Raw genomic sequence first — 15,448 nt, 5'->3', positions numbered from 1 at the left:
AGACCATGGTTAGTAGCAATGTTCCAATATGTGTTCATCAATTCTAACAAATGTACCACACTAATGTTAATGAGGGATAGTATGGGAGGGGGAGGGGTTTGGGTATATGGGAATCCCCAAGATTTTCAATGTAACTTTTACATAATCTAAAGCTCCTTTTAAAATAAAGAAGAAAAAAAAGAAACATATTTTGCAAAACCTGCTCTGTACAAGGTGTTCCTCTAAGATTTTATGATTAGCCAGACTATGTTCCTACCTTCATGGAAAAATGAAAGATACTAACATTAATTACTGTGTATGGTTAATACTTTGCTAGGCATTTTATGTATACATTTATGAATCAACTAATTCCTCACAGTAATCCCATTTTACGTCTTTGAAAAGTGGCTCAAACAAGTTCTATATTCACAGAGAAATAGCTAGAGAGGAGCAGAGCCAAGATTCAAATTTAGGCTTATAATTACCCAGTCCTAGACTCTTCCCTGAACTGCCTACAGTATGTTTATACTTAGTAGAGTTTTTTCTCTCAATATTTAGAGATCATCTTAAAGAAAAAGAGACACTATATCAAAATTTCAAAATAGTAAAGAATGAATTGGTAGAATTAAATATGCTTTAATATCACAATATTTCATATCATGAGATCATGATTTGGCATAGGAAAACTCGATGTCAAGAAGGTTTTAAGATTTAATTTGTCAATTTAACATAATATTAACAAAAATATCAATGAAAATTGGCTTCCCCTTGGAGTTAGGACATTGGCGATAAATTTCGGTCAAAAACAAGAAACAAGCAGGAATGGCCAGATTAGTCTTTCAAAAGGGGCCAATGTAGGATAGAAAGGTTTAATCAAATCAGTAGTCACTATATTGGCACACACATAATCAGACAGTCCAATATAACAGAATGTGAAGTCCAGAAACACATTCAAATGCATTTGAAAATTTAGTATATGATAAAAGTGACACCTCAAACCATATGGAATTTTAAACAAATGGTGTTGTAACAACTGGATAGCCATATGATAGCTGTATAGGAAAATGTATCATTGAATGCATACTATACACTAAACCAGGACAAAATCCAAATGGATCCAAGACCTAAATGTAAAACTATGATACCAGATAAGTAGCAGAATACAGTTGATATCATTTATCATTTAGGAATATAGGTAAAAAGTATTCCTAATATAAAATCTAGAAGTCATAATTTTTAAAAAAGACTGATAAGCTCAATTACATTTAAAAAAAAAAAACCTTTGTTTGGAAAACAAACAAAACAAAGTAGAGAGACAAATAGCACCAGGAAAAAAAGAATTTGGAAAAGGACTATGAAAAGGTATCAAGAAGAAATGAAAATGGCCATTAAATATATGGAAAATTCTCAACTTCATCATATGAAGACATATGCAAATTTAAACTAAATTTGTATCTCACTAAAGGTTTGACACCATACTCACTTGGAAGGGATGTAAGACAACTTACACTCTCAGAAACTGATTGTACGTATACAAAATGATACACCCATGGAAAAAATTGGCAATATCTAGGAAAATGACATATGCAATTACCTTTGAGTGACTAATACCAATTTTACTAATCTATCCCAAAGATACTCTGGCAAAAGTAAGAAACAAGTTAGGCACAGATTATCATTTTTTGCGGCATAATTTTAAAAGCAAGAGATTGAAAAAAATCCAAATATACTTCAAAAGCAACTGATTGAATAAACTATGGTACTTTAATGCAATAGTATTTTATATAAATATAAAGGAAAATGAGGATGATCTCAGTACAATATGTGGAACAAAGTCCCAGATATATTGAAAAAAACAGTATAAATTTATGCAATAGTGTATTAAAGTTTTTGTAAGAAGGGATTTCATACTCATATGCATGTGTATGTATAACATATAAATGCACATACATATATTTAGCTATGTATGTGTCTGAATATATATGTATATCTGTATTTATATCTATATATATATATGTGTATATGCATATACATAAATAGATAACAGACTAAGGAAAATAAGTAATTATGCATTATTGTAAGGCATCAATATTTCTGGTTTAAGACAAAAGATAAACATGAATGAAAACAAGTTATATATGAATGCTGAAATGGAATTTTAATTCGAAGTATCAGCATACTTCATGTATTTTATTTCTTTTCAGATATTCATATTCTATACTTCTATCTTCTAAAAATGTCAAACACTATGTCTCTTCTCAGCCTGACCACTGACTGAAGCTGATTTATTGTCATTATAGCTATTAATTGAGTAACTTGTAATATTGATACAAATAATAATCTTTAAAATTTTTTTTTTTAAATTAAGGATAACACAAAGCTGTAGATGGTAGTCTTTAAATGACATTTCTCATTATCAGGAGTTATATTTGTTTTCTATTGCTGCAAAATGAATTACCACATACTTAGTGGCTTAAAACAACTCTCTGCCCAGGGCCTTGCCAGGCTAAAACCAAGATGTCAAAAGTCTCATTTTCTGCCTGGAGACTTCTTCCAAGCTCACTCACATTGTTGGCAGAATTCAGGTCCTTATGGTTGTGGGATTGAGACCCTCAGGTCTTAGAAGCTGCCCCTTTCCACAAGAAGTTCACAAAATAGTGCTTTGCTTTTTTCCTGAAGCTCAGCAGAACAGAGTCAGCTATAGCTTCTTGTCTCTTTTCGAGGCTCACCTGATTAGTTCAGATCCCTCCAGGATAATCTTCCTAATTTAAAGCCAGCTGATGATGGACCTTTTTTTTTCTATTTTTTAAAGATTTATTTATTTTATTTATTTCTCTCTCCTTCTCCCCCCGCCCCCAGTTGTCTGCTCTCTGTATCCATTTGCTATATGTTCTTCTGTGACCGCTTCTATCCTTATCATGGAGGGTGGTCATTTTATGTTCCAGTGAAATGACTCTGGTCTTGGTCATGAAATTCCGGTTCCAGAGACATACTTCTGGGAACACACCATTGAATACTTGGCTTACAACCAAATCCAGATAACTGGCTGACTTCTGTTTCTTTCTCTCTCTTCCTACAGCCTCTGGTAAGAGGTTAGGTGTGAGGTGTAGAAATAGGAATGGGTATGACCCCACCTGAAAAGCAGTTAAGGTTAGTGTTGACCTCAGTGCAGATTAGGAGTCCTGTTTGGTCCCTCTCTCTGAGACCCCACCCCATGTCAACATCTAAATATTTATACCGCAGAAAGACACATCCCAACCCCCATCCCACGGATGTAACTGTATTCAGAAACGAGGTCTTTGAAAATGTGATTAGTTAAAATGATGCCAAACTAAGTTAGGGTGGGCCCTTATCCAGTATGATTGGTGTCCTTATAAGAAAAGGAGAGAAGAGAAAAGATGAAAGGGGAAAAGACCATGTGAACACAGAGGTGGAGATTGGAGTTATGCTGCCACAAACCAAGGAACACCAAGGATTGCTGGTAACCAGTAACTACTAAAAGCCAGGAGAGAGGCATGCACCAAATTGTTCCCAAGAGCCTTCAGAGGGAACGTGGCCCTTCCTTGATTTGGAACTTTTAACTTCCAGAGCTTCCAGAACATAAATTTCTGCTGTTCTAAGTCACCCAGTTTGTGGTATTTTGTTATAGAAGCCCTGGGAAACTAAGACATTTACCACATTTTCAGCACAATCCTAAGACCTGCCAGATACTTTTTCACATCTTCCTCACAGTTCTCTTTCTAGCTGATGCTTTCAAATTCCCCACTTTCAGATCAGTATACTAACACAGCATAAGTGTTGAAGTCAGGATGCTAATTTAAGCTGTCTGACTCCAGAGTCTTTGGGTTAACTTCCCAACCACTTGAAAAGAAGCTTTGATCAGTTATGGTAAAACCAAAAATTAAAATACCATCAGGCCTCCTTTCACTCATCCATTCCTCTCACAAATAACTTTAACCCAGCTGCTAACAGGGGTTTTGACCCCAAGATTAATTATTGTATTGATGTGAATTTATATGACCCAAGTTCCAGTGGCTCAAACAATTCGTGTTCTTGCTGATACTTGAGGTGCTGGGCTATTGGATGTAACAAGGCTTGGAGAACATTTCTGCAACCCATGCTTTGGCAGGAAGCTTGCACAGCAACTCTTGTCAAAAACTGATTGTGGGAAGCAGATTTGGCTCAGTGGATACAGCATCTGCCTATCACATGGGAGGTCCAGGGTTCAAACCCAGGGCCTCCTGATCCATGTGATGAGCTGGCCCTCGCATAGAGCTGATGCACACAAGGAGTGCCATGCCACGCAGGGGTATCCCCCACATAGGGGAGCCCCAAGTGCAAGGAGTACACCCCATAAGGAGAGCCACCCAGCATGGAAGAAGTGCAGTCTGCCCAGGAATGATGCCCCATACATGGAGGGCTGATGCGCAAGATGATGCAACAAAAAGAGACACAGATTCTGGTGATGCTGACAAGAATATAAGTGGACACAGAAGAACACACAGCAAATGGACACAGAGAGCAGACAACTGGGGGGGAGGGGCCATGGAAGGGGAGAGAAAAATAAAAAAATAAAAAATAAAAATAAATAAAAACCTTAAAAAAAATTAATGGTGACAACTTGAGCTATAGAGAGTTTCATGGTTTCATCAGAAAAGTTTGTATGGCCCTCTTGACTCCATTTTCACAGGTAATATGGCAGAAAATAAATTATTATTCTTCCTGTCACCTATACTCAATCAGCCTGAGCTGATAACAGTTATACCTTTTGATGGTAACCCCAAAACATCTTAATGAATGGGCCTCAGAATATTTATGACCACTTTGATGGTTAGTTGTCTATGTTAGTTCAGCCAACCTGCAGCTCCTGGTTATTCATTTAACTGCTAATCTAATAGTTGCTGTGAGGATATTTTGTAGAGGTGACAAGCATCTTTATTATTTGACTTTAAATCAAGTACACTAGATAATCTGGGTGGGCCTCATCCAATCAGTTGAAAAGCTTTAAAATAAGAATTATCAGAACTGAGATTCACCTCAAGAAGAAGAAATTTCACCTGTGGATTGCAGCATCAGCTCCTGCCTAAGAGTTTCCAAGTGGCCTATGGATGGATTTCCATCTTGCCATCTCCCACAATTCCTTCCAAAATATCTCCTACTGGTTCTGTTTCTCTGATGGAGCCCTGATGGATACAGATTTTGGTACCAAGAATGGTTCTAGAGGAACAGATTCTTAAAGATTTTCTGAATTGGTTCTGGGTTTTCTGAAATTGATTCTCTAATCTTAGTAGATCTAAAAGTGTTAATGGCTCTATTTCTAGAGGTAAAGAAGGCATTGGTCATTCATGTAGTGAGATTGTTAGAAAGCTGCACCTATAACAAAACAAAAGCTCACTCAATTGTGGAGGAGAAAAGAATTTTATTAACTATCATGCAAGAACTGACACTCAACCTGGATAAAATGGCCAGGGTGCCAAACAACAAGAAACAGTGATATTTATAACCTAAACCTAAAACGTGGATCCCATTCTGATTCTCCACTCCTGCATTCCCTACACTCCCACCAGCTGGGCAGGCTCAGCACCTCTTTCACCCCTGGAGCGCTTTTCAAATTTGATACCACTTTCACTACTAGCCCCACCACCAGCACTCACCATTGGCGCCTCTGGTTTTGGCACCACTTCTCAAATTCTTGGTGTGCCAAAGCCACTGGAACCCCTATTCTCCCTCCTCGAACAGCAGAGAGCCAGCTCCGGCTTCCCTTTGTGAAAATTAAACTTAACCCTTTCCCACAAATCCCCCTCTTTCTTTTAGACTCTTAGTTTTCACAATTTAGTTTCTCAAATCTGCTAAGAGCCTCCTCACATTCCTCATCATAGAAATCTTCCTCTTTAAGGGACTACAAGTTGTTTAGCTTGTACTGTATGGGCATCTGTTTGGTTAAGGCTGTTTCAATGAGTTTCTGAGCTAATCTTTGGGTACATGGGATGATGCAACATCCAGCTGCTATAACTACCCCAGCCACAATGATAAGATAAGAGAGGTCAGGACAGACAGGGCCACTCCTTTCCACTTTCCAAACCAGCTCTAACCATCCTGCGAGTGGGTTATCAATGCCAGAATTTTCTGCTAACTCTTCAGATAAAGTTGTTAAGCCTTGCAAGGCCTTGGAGATAGTTCCATCTGGGGCCATATTATTGGGGATGAAGGTACAGCAACTACCTCCAATCATAACACAGATGCCTCCTTTTTCTGCTAGCATCGTGTCTAGGGCTATCCTATTTTTCCAGCCATTCGGCTAGTAGCATCCAACTGTACTGCTATTCCCTTAACTGCATCCCTAGTATAACTGATAAATCTTTGTTGATTATAACATATATAGCTAATCCAATCCACATTTTTGTTAACAGTGACCCACCAGAACAAGAATGACTCAAATCCTGCAGCTACATGATTTCTGTTTTAAATTCATTAGGGACTCCCTGGGGAACTCCTACATTAGCTAGATAAATTTGGTCATCAAAGGATCAAAGTAATGAAGTAAACGCCTTTTCTTTCTCTTTCCTTGGCTTTGTGTTTCTTCCTCTTTTTCAAAAGCCAGGGTAAACAGGATGGCCAATTGAACCAGAGCACAGGTTCCCCCTCACTTTTCATGTAAAACTGGTCGGAGGACACCCTTTCCACAGTACCACCAAAGGCCTGCTGAGGGTATGGCCAATCTGGAGAAATTGCCAGTACTATTCCCACTCACGTTCCATACTTGTGTACACAGGGCCATGTTCCCAAGCTCCTGGAGCCCCTTTCCCCATCTAGAGAGACAGGCAGAGTGACTTCCTGGACCCAGGTGGGAAGCCGGTATGGCTTTGACGTTTTCCTTTTTGACAGGAGGAAGAAAGAGGACAATGTACTACAATTTTCACCAGGAGTAGCATTCAGGAAGAGGAGCACCATGCACTTAAACTCCCTTTCATGCTCTTCCATACCTAATGGAAAGGGCACGATATGAGCAGTGGGCCGGCCTGTTGCACAAGCATAGCAGTTGCTTTTGTTCAGACTCTGGACTGTATATTTGACCCATTCTACCCAGGCATTTGCATCCTCATGTCCTGTCTCTATTTCTACAGTCTGCTTTAAATCTTTTGCCTTACGTATCCTGACTTCTTTGGGATCATTCTGCATCGGGGAACTGGCCTTTGGTGGGTTTTCCCTTGGTGTCTCTGAGGGGTTAGCTGGAGGGGGTGTTGCTGACATCGTATCCACAGGGGGAGGAAGGACTCAAATAAGGAACCTCCCCAGAGGATCTTTACCTGTAACATCCATCCCCATCCCATAGACTGCGAGGGGAAGAATAATGGTGGTTTTTGCCTAATCTGTCTGCCTTTCTAATGGTTATTACTACTGGATTATACTGGAGGTTTTTGCAGTCTGGTGGGGTATTACCTTTATAAAAGGCTATCTTGTCCTCTAACAGTTTCAAGTGAGTATGGCCGCCTCCGTTTCCAGCAGTCCACCCCTTGTACTCAGGAGTCCACCACACAAAGCTCCAATCAAGAATCAAGATGGGGGGAGTGGGGAGGTTGAGATAACGTCTTGGTGACTCTGGGCATAGATACTTATTTCACCCACTCAGCTGCCGCTGCTGTCCTAAATCTCCTCGCCTTATCACTTGGCAGGCATCAAACTACACAGTCTGAGACTCTAGGCCTTCTGTTAAGTTTACTATCAATTTAACAGGGCTTGTCATGACCTGAATCTGAAGCATCATAGTCAGTATAATTATCCTCATTTTCAGGAACATTAAATCCTTCATCTGCTAGTCTCTTAAGGCACTAGACAAAGTGGATATAGATAATAGCCTTCCCTCTAAGTGGAGGGATATCTTCCCGCAAAGTTCACTGATAATAGAGTCCAACCAGTCCCTTCCCCTTTCTGATATACCCTCCCAACTATTGCCTTCTGATCCTTAAAGGATCCAAAGTTGGAGTTATTTCCCGGGACTCAGCTGGTGGTATTGAGTACTTATCACCCAGGTTGGGTACTGGTCCTTTTACTCGAGAGTCCAGCCTTTTTCTGCTGTCCAGACTGCAGTCTCAGTTGTCAACAAAACTTGATAGGGTCCCAGGTTGGTGGAAGTTTGGACTCCTTCCACAACTTGATTAGGACCCAGCTGCTGGGATTGGTGTTGATGGACAGTGAATTCGAGAGGCAGGGTCTGGGTCAGCAAACCACGATGCCTGAGGGATGACAAAGCAGAGGACAAAGCCAGTATATAATTCTTGAGGAAGACATCCTTTGACTCTAAGGAAGGAAGGTCTCCAGTCCTCCTAGGAAAAGGCAAGCCAAAAAGCATTTCACAAGGAGAGATTCCCAATTGTTTCCTAGGGGCAGTTCTAATCCTCAGTAGGGCTATGGATAAGCATTTAATCCAGGGTAACTTTGTTTCTAAAACCCACTTAGAAAGATACTTCTTTAAAGTCTGACTCATTCTCTCCACTCCTGAAGACAGCGGGTGCCAAGGTGTATGGAAGTTCCATGTAACACCCAAGCTTCACATAATATTCTGGAGTACACAGGAGGTAAAGTGGCTACCATTGTCTGAGTCTATATTTCCCTCTAACCCATAATGAGGAATAATTTGTTTGAGGATAATTTTAAAAGTTCCTGATGCTGTAGCTAAGGCCAGAGGATATGCCTCCACCCATCCTGTCAGATGATCTACAATAACCAAAACATACTATAGCCGACCCATCCAGGGCATTTCAGTGTAATCAACCTGAATACTCTGGAATGGCCTGAGGCCTGGCTCCCATCCCCTTTGTTCTTGCTTTCTTAAGACTTTCTTATTGCTGTTTTGGCAAATTATACATAGTTCACTTATTTGTTTAGCTACAGTATAAAGGCACACACACCTAAAATTCTTAAGAACCAGATCATACATGGCCTGTACCCTCCAATGATAAGACTGCTAATACCTCTCTCATCACTTGTTTATTCAACATTTACCTCCCATCCAGAAGAAGCCACCTCCTTTGATCATCTGGGGTCACTCCTAACTGCTCCAGCTCTTTCACCTCCTTTTCAGAGAATGTGGGGACCCCAAACTCTTCGGGAAGGGGGATGTCAGAATCATCAACTTCGAAGGACAACTAAGGGAGGCTTCCCTAGCTCTTCATCTGCTAGCCTATTGCCCTTTGCATCAAATGTGTGACTTTTCTGATGTCCATTTACATGCACCACTGTTATTTCCCTGGGTAAAAGTAGATTGGCCAGTACTTGTTTTATTAATTCCCCATGAACCCTTTTCCTTTGCTGTTAATCAGTCCCCTTTCTTCCCAAATTTTTCCAAAGGTGTGGACTACCTCATAGACATACTTGGCGTCAGTATAGACTGTACCATCCTTTTCCTCCAATAATTTGAGGGCTTGATTTAATGCATACAGTTTTCAGGTTTGAAATAACCTGTCATTTGTCAATTGTCCAGCTTCTTTCACCTCACAAGTTAGTCCATCCACAATTGCATAGTCATTGTGCCTCCTTCCTTCTAGGATCCTGGAACACCCATCTATGAGTAATTTTTCTCCTGAGTACAAGGGAAGTTCCATGAGGTCTTAAGTCTGATACTCAATCAGGTCTAAACAATCATGCTCAGGAGACTCCTTTTGGTCAGATCCCTTCCAAAGGAAGGAGGCTGGGTTTAGGTTATGGTCTGTTGTCAATATCAAGTCATTTTTTCCATTAGGAAAACCTCATACTTCAGAATTTGGGAATTAGGCAACCACCTTCCCGCTTTCTGTGACAGACCTGATGAGGGTGCTAATGACTAAGGCTCCTCTGAAAGTCAGCTTCCTGCTCTCTTCTACCAGGAGAGCGGTTGCTGCCACAGCTTGAATACAATCCAGCCATCCCCTGGAGACAGGAACCAGAATTTTGGACGGGAAAGCTACAGGTCTCCTTTGACCTCCCCAGATTTGGGTCAGAACTCCTAAGGTTGTTCCTTTTTCACTGTAACAAACAGATGGAAATGTTTCTTAAGGGAAGGGAGGGCTAGAACAAGGGCCTGCGCCAGTACCCATCTGAGTCCCTCTGAAGCTTCTATCTCCCCCTGAGACCTTACACCTTTATTCTTAAAGGGGTGCTGAAGGACGATGGTCACTCTTTTGTAACTACTTCCTGCTGGTTAGTGGCAGTAGGCCTTACCTGAGAAGGTATGAAACCCTCTTGCTATTTTATCCTGGTTGGAGGAAGATGACTATGGCACCCTGAGTGAAATCCCTGTATGGCTAACAAGATGGAAGAAATAAATTAAATTAGAATTTTGAGGATATAGGGTATCATCGAAAGGATACTGGGCCACAAAAATAGAAAAGGCCAGGAGCCTAAAGGCTGTAACTTCTCAAAGTTGATTGGCTTTATTTTGCAGGTTTACAGCAGAAACTGGTTTCCAGGTCCTAGATGAGGAAAAGTTACCAATAGACTATCTTGAAGAGGTTAAGCTGAAGTGATCCCAGCCACCTCATTTACTGTTTCCTTCCTGGTGGGAAAATGCTTAGACCTGGCAGGATAGCATGTGGGTTTGCCAGTTCTCCCCAGGATGTGAGTGGAACAGGTTTTAGAATAAGGGCTTGGAGGGAGACTTGGATTAAACATGTTCATTAACTACTTAGAAAATGAAGTTACCAGGGCCTTTTAACATGTTCAGTATCCCTCTGCATATGATCTAGAAAAGAAATCACCATAATCATCAAGCATATATCTAGAATAGGAGAGACATAGGTACAGTACTTAATACCAACCAATGCGCTAATGAATACATAAGGTTTTTTTTGAGTTGCAATTAATAGATCTAAACTCTAGGTTTGCAACACCACACACATTGTCTCTTCATGGGAGCAGGCCATAATGCCAATTATGTTTAAGTTCTACTTACAGTACTCTGGTAATCACTGCTCCACTTAGCATGTCCTTCACACAGCCAGCATGCTGCAGCACCATTGACCCTAGAGAGAGGCTAGGATGGTAGGTTCCAGTATTCCACTGGCCTGATGCATAGCACCCTTCAGCATTATGGAGATTTTTACTTCTACACCGTCACCATGATGACATTAATTAACAAATATTTTACTTCAGCAAAACAGATGTCCAATAAAATCAAGATTATCTTCCTTTACCACCACTTTAATATGCAGATTGAGGTGGCCTCTGACAGTTTTTCCTATTATGAAGCTACTTTTTGTTATTAAAATCAATTCAGTTTCTGTTTAATAATGACTTACTGGAATTAACTATTCAAACATTTTGGTTTAAACATTCCTTCTACAAACTTCTTATAACTATCCATAACCACATAGACTAGTTGCTTCATTTCAAGACAAATTCCACCTTCACAGAACACATTCCCTTACTTAATGCTTCCTTCTACAATACCTTCTACAATTTACCATATGCATTCATGTTTTGTCCTACACGCTTCCACTCTGATTTTATGAAAACCAGCTATTTTATCTTAGGAAAAAACACATTCTTTTAAACAAACTTATCAAATTTTAGTCAGCACTCCCATAAACTTTTTTTGCCTTTCTGTATTTACTAAAGTCTCATATCCTTCATTCCATTCTGTGAAAAAATAACAAACTATTCTTCTCACTTTAGGCATTTCAAGATTTTCATATTTTATTTATTAATATAAGTTCCTTTTTTTTAAATTTTTAGCCATTTGAATAGAGCTCTTTTAAGAATTATCATCGTCAATTTACTATTACCACCCAGAGGTATTAAAACATATACTGAACAAACAGAAAAACACAAAAAGAATTATGAAAGCAAGGTTGGCATAGAGCCAATCCTCATCTGCCCCATGTTTTGGCCTAGTAGAATATGTTGGGTGGTCATTTCCTTTCCCTTGGTCCGATCATTATCAGTCCAATGTTCCAACATCCTCCCTAAGGGACTATCTGGAGGAACGTCCCCGGGGCATCTTACAGATACCCCTTCCCTGGTCGACCGACTACCTCTATTCCCATTCTGAGTCTTGAAAGAAGCCCAGACTCATCAGAATTTCCCCACCAACAAGGCAATACTTAATGTCTCTTTTCTTACCTTGGCCAGTGCACAGGGTTTCCTGATTAGTGAGAGGCAGGTTTTCCCTTCCCCTTTACTCATCCCCAATCAGGTGATCTAAGTATCTGGTCTCGGGTCCTTCCAGCTGTCAAAGGCAAGCCCCCAGCTGTGGAGTCCAATACAGCTCAATCAGCGGGGCACACCTTCCACTTGTCAGCCCTGGGGGTCCCCCTCTGAAGCCGTGGATCCTGGATGAGCCACCAAGATTGTTAGAAAGAAAACTGCACCTGTAACAAAACAAAATCTCACCGGATTGTGGAGTAGAAAAGAATTTTATTAATGCTCTTGCAAGAATGGGTGCTTGACCTGGATAAAATGGCTGGTGCACCAAACCACAAGAAACAGTGATATTTATAACCTAAACCTAACACATGGGTCTCTCCCCTGATCCCCATTGATTGAGTACTTCAGGGGTTACAGCTGGGAGCAGGGCCAGTAGTGAAAGCAGCGCCAAATTTGAAAAGCACGCTAGGGGTGAAAGTGGTGCTGAGCCCACCCAGCCAGCAGGAGTGTAGGGAACGTGGGAGCAGGGAATCTGAGTGGGAACCATGCAAGTTAGTTAGATCACTCGGATAGGCTGTAACCCTGAAGTAATCAATGGGAAACAGGGGAGGGACCCACATGTTAGGTTTTGGTTATAAATATCACTGTTTCGTGTTTGGTACACCAGTCATTTTATCCAGGTTGAGCACCCGTTCTTGCAAGATCGTTAGTAAAATTCTTTTCTCCTGCATAATCCAGTGGGCTTTTGTTTTGTTGCAGGTACAGCTTTCTTTCTAACAATATGGCACTAGAGATATGTAAAATAGTGACAGCGCCCTACTAGGTGGTCAGGTATTTCATATCTTAGAATATTTTAGTCAAACTAAGGAGTAAAAACGATTTGACTAGCTGCTTCTAACACCCTGGAAAGAGTGGGGTGGGGGGGCAGGATGACCTCATACACAATACAGTGAGTATCTGTAAGCACCAAACAAACTCTCTTGCTTAGAGTGCATACTTGTACTAGCCTTTGATGATTCTTCACCCATTGTTACTATGCAATTAGCTCACTCCATAGACCAAAGAGTGAAAAAGATCTTTTAAAATAGAATTCTAGAGTCTAGGAGCCCCATCACCTTCCACCTGTGGAGTAGCCAGTTGCTACAGAAACTTGCTGTAGGTCCCCAACTACCAGTAGCAGCAGCTCACCAATCCCTCACTATCACAATAGGCAGGAAGGAGTCTTCATTGTTAGTACCTGTTGATAAAGAATTTCAGAGCTGGGGAATGGAAAAAATGTAGCAAAATTGAGTAAGGTGGTTGGCAGTAAGGGGACTTAGGACATCATTTTTGCTACCAACTTTGTTTTTATATTTGGTTTTCTGGTGTTCTCCTAAAAGACCAAAAGTTGGAATAATGAAATAATGACTAGGTCCTCACTGGCTTTGCCTGATATCAGCTTAATGGGTCTCTGATTTCCTCCTGAATGCTTCTGTCTTCCCAATAATATTCTTTATTATAGCCACATATAAACAGCAATATTTCAAATTTTTTATTAGACTTGAAATTGAGTGTAAGAAATGTGATCTGAGATATTCTATTAATGATTATAGCCAGTTCCTTTGTCCATTCTTTATTTTTCACAAGCCATTACTCAAGTGGATCAACATCTCCCAAAAGAAAAATAAATTTCTACCTATGATTTTTCACAGCATTCATATTGCAGGTACAAAGACATGCACTATGGAATAAAGATATGCCATTGTGGTTTTCAGAAAAGTATGAGAAATGAATGAAGTGAAAAATTTTTTATAAAAAATATCAGGGCATATTCAGAAAAGGAAATACGTTACCCTTCAAGGTAAACTCCTGGGAAATCTTGACACTTATTCTTATGATGCCACCTAATAATATAGACAGAGGCACATGAAGCAAAAGTTACACACCATTCTCCCTCCCAGAAATGACCATGGTTAACCTTTGAATCTATGTTCTTCTGTTTTTAATTTTCATTTTTTTAGCTGCAACCATATTCTCTAATATAACTTGATATTTTCCCTTTATATTCAACATTATATTAAGGAGGAGTTCTCAGATTAAGGACTTAATGAGTTAATGTTTGTGTGTGTGTGTGTAGCCACATTTAATTATTTGACATTAGGTAGCTTTTATTCTGTCTTCCCAATTTTTAAATTCCCATTAAGTATTGTGAGCAGGAAATTCAAGAATAAAAAATCATAACCACATTTCTGAATCCTGAGTGAAATGAGGTATTCATTTACAAACTTAAAGACTTGGTAGAGGGTTACAGGATTAGGAGAAGAAGTTTCATTTATCTCTAAAATTTGTTTTGGATCATGTTTGAATCTCAATTTAGGTCATGACAACTGGTGAAAAAAAAAAAGGAAGTAGAACATGGAAATCATGTTCCCTCCTATGTATTTCATCATCTATGTTTGCTCAAAACTTTTAATTTTGTATTTATAAAGGCCAAAAGTTTATATTTAATAGTTTAATACTATTTGAGAATTATACTTCTAAAACCTTACTTCAACACCTTACTTTCTGGTAAAAGAACACTACTTTCCAAACTTGAACTATAAATCTTATTTTAAATAGTTCTAAAGACATACTTCATTGAAATTTAAAATCATACAGGGAATGAATAATTTTATTATTTTTATTAATCATATAAATTTGATTCTGTTATTTCTAAAATTCTAAGCCATATCAAGATAAAAATGACCTCAACTAGATATATTTTAGGTAAGCTGTACATGATGTGTATTACACTTCTTTGTTTGCCGATATATAAATATGTGTTTTATGTATGTTCACCAATATTATATACATATATTTATTTATAATACCAAAGCTTCACGTACAGTAACAAGTATTTATTATGTACTAGACATAGGACCCACCAAGCATTTTGCATATGTTTGATGACTTCAACTTACAGAGGACATGGTAGTTCTTAATTATTTAATTAATATTTACTTAATGCTGAACCTTTTTTAATTTGAATAATTTGGAATTGCTTTCAGTGATTTACAAAATGCACCCAATATTCCAGTTAAGAATTACGAGTTTTTTTTTCAGGACTCATAAATTACTTATAAGCAATTATTTGTTAGGCCATATATATTATCTCAATAGCATTTAAAACCTACAACAAACAATACCTGCAAGGTCTTATTTATTTAATGATTCATGTTATTTTAGAGAGAATTTAAAGTGACTTACAGGATGAGTTCCAGTTAGCCCAGAATATACCAGTTTACTTGTCCAGAAGTAATTATTAACAGTCTAATAATCCCTTCTAAAGTGTCCCCATTAACATAACAAATTATCTGGCTTCTTTACATTG

General features: G+C 39.0%; 1 pseudogene; it reads right to left on the bottom strand.

The window, feature by feature from the left end:
• Positions 1 to 5,878: 5,878 nt before the first annotated feature.
• On the bottom strand, positions 5,879 to 7,230 carry LOC101437778 (uncharacterized; annotated as a pseudogene).
• Positions 7,231 to 15,448: the final 8,218 nt, after the last annotated feature.

This window comes from Dasypus novemcinctus, chromosome 3, assembly GCF_030445035.2.
Source record: "Dasypus novemcinctus isolate mDasNov1 chromosome 3, mDasNov1.1.hap2, whole genome shotgun sequence".
Lineage (NCBI taxonomy): Eukaryota > Metazoa > Chordata > Mammalia > Cingulata > Dasypodidae > Dasypus > Dasypus novemcinctus.
This window is presented reverse-complemented; position numbering and strand designations above follow the sequence as displayed.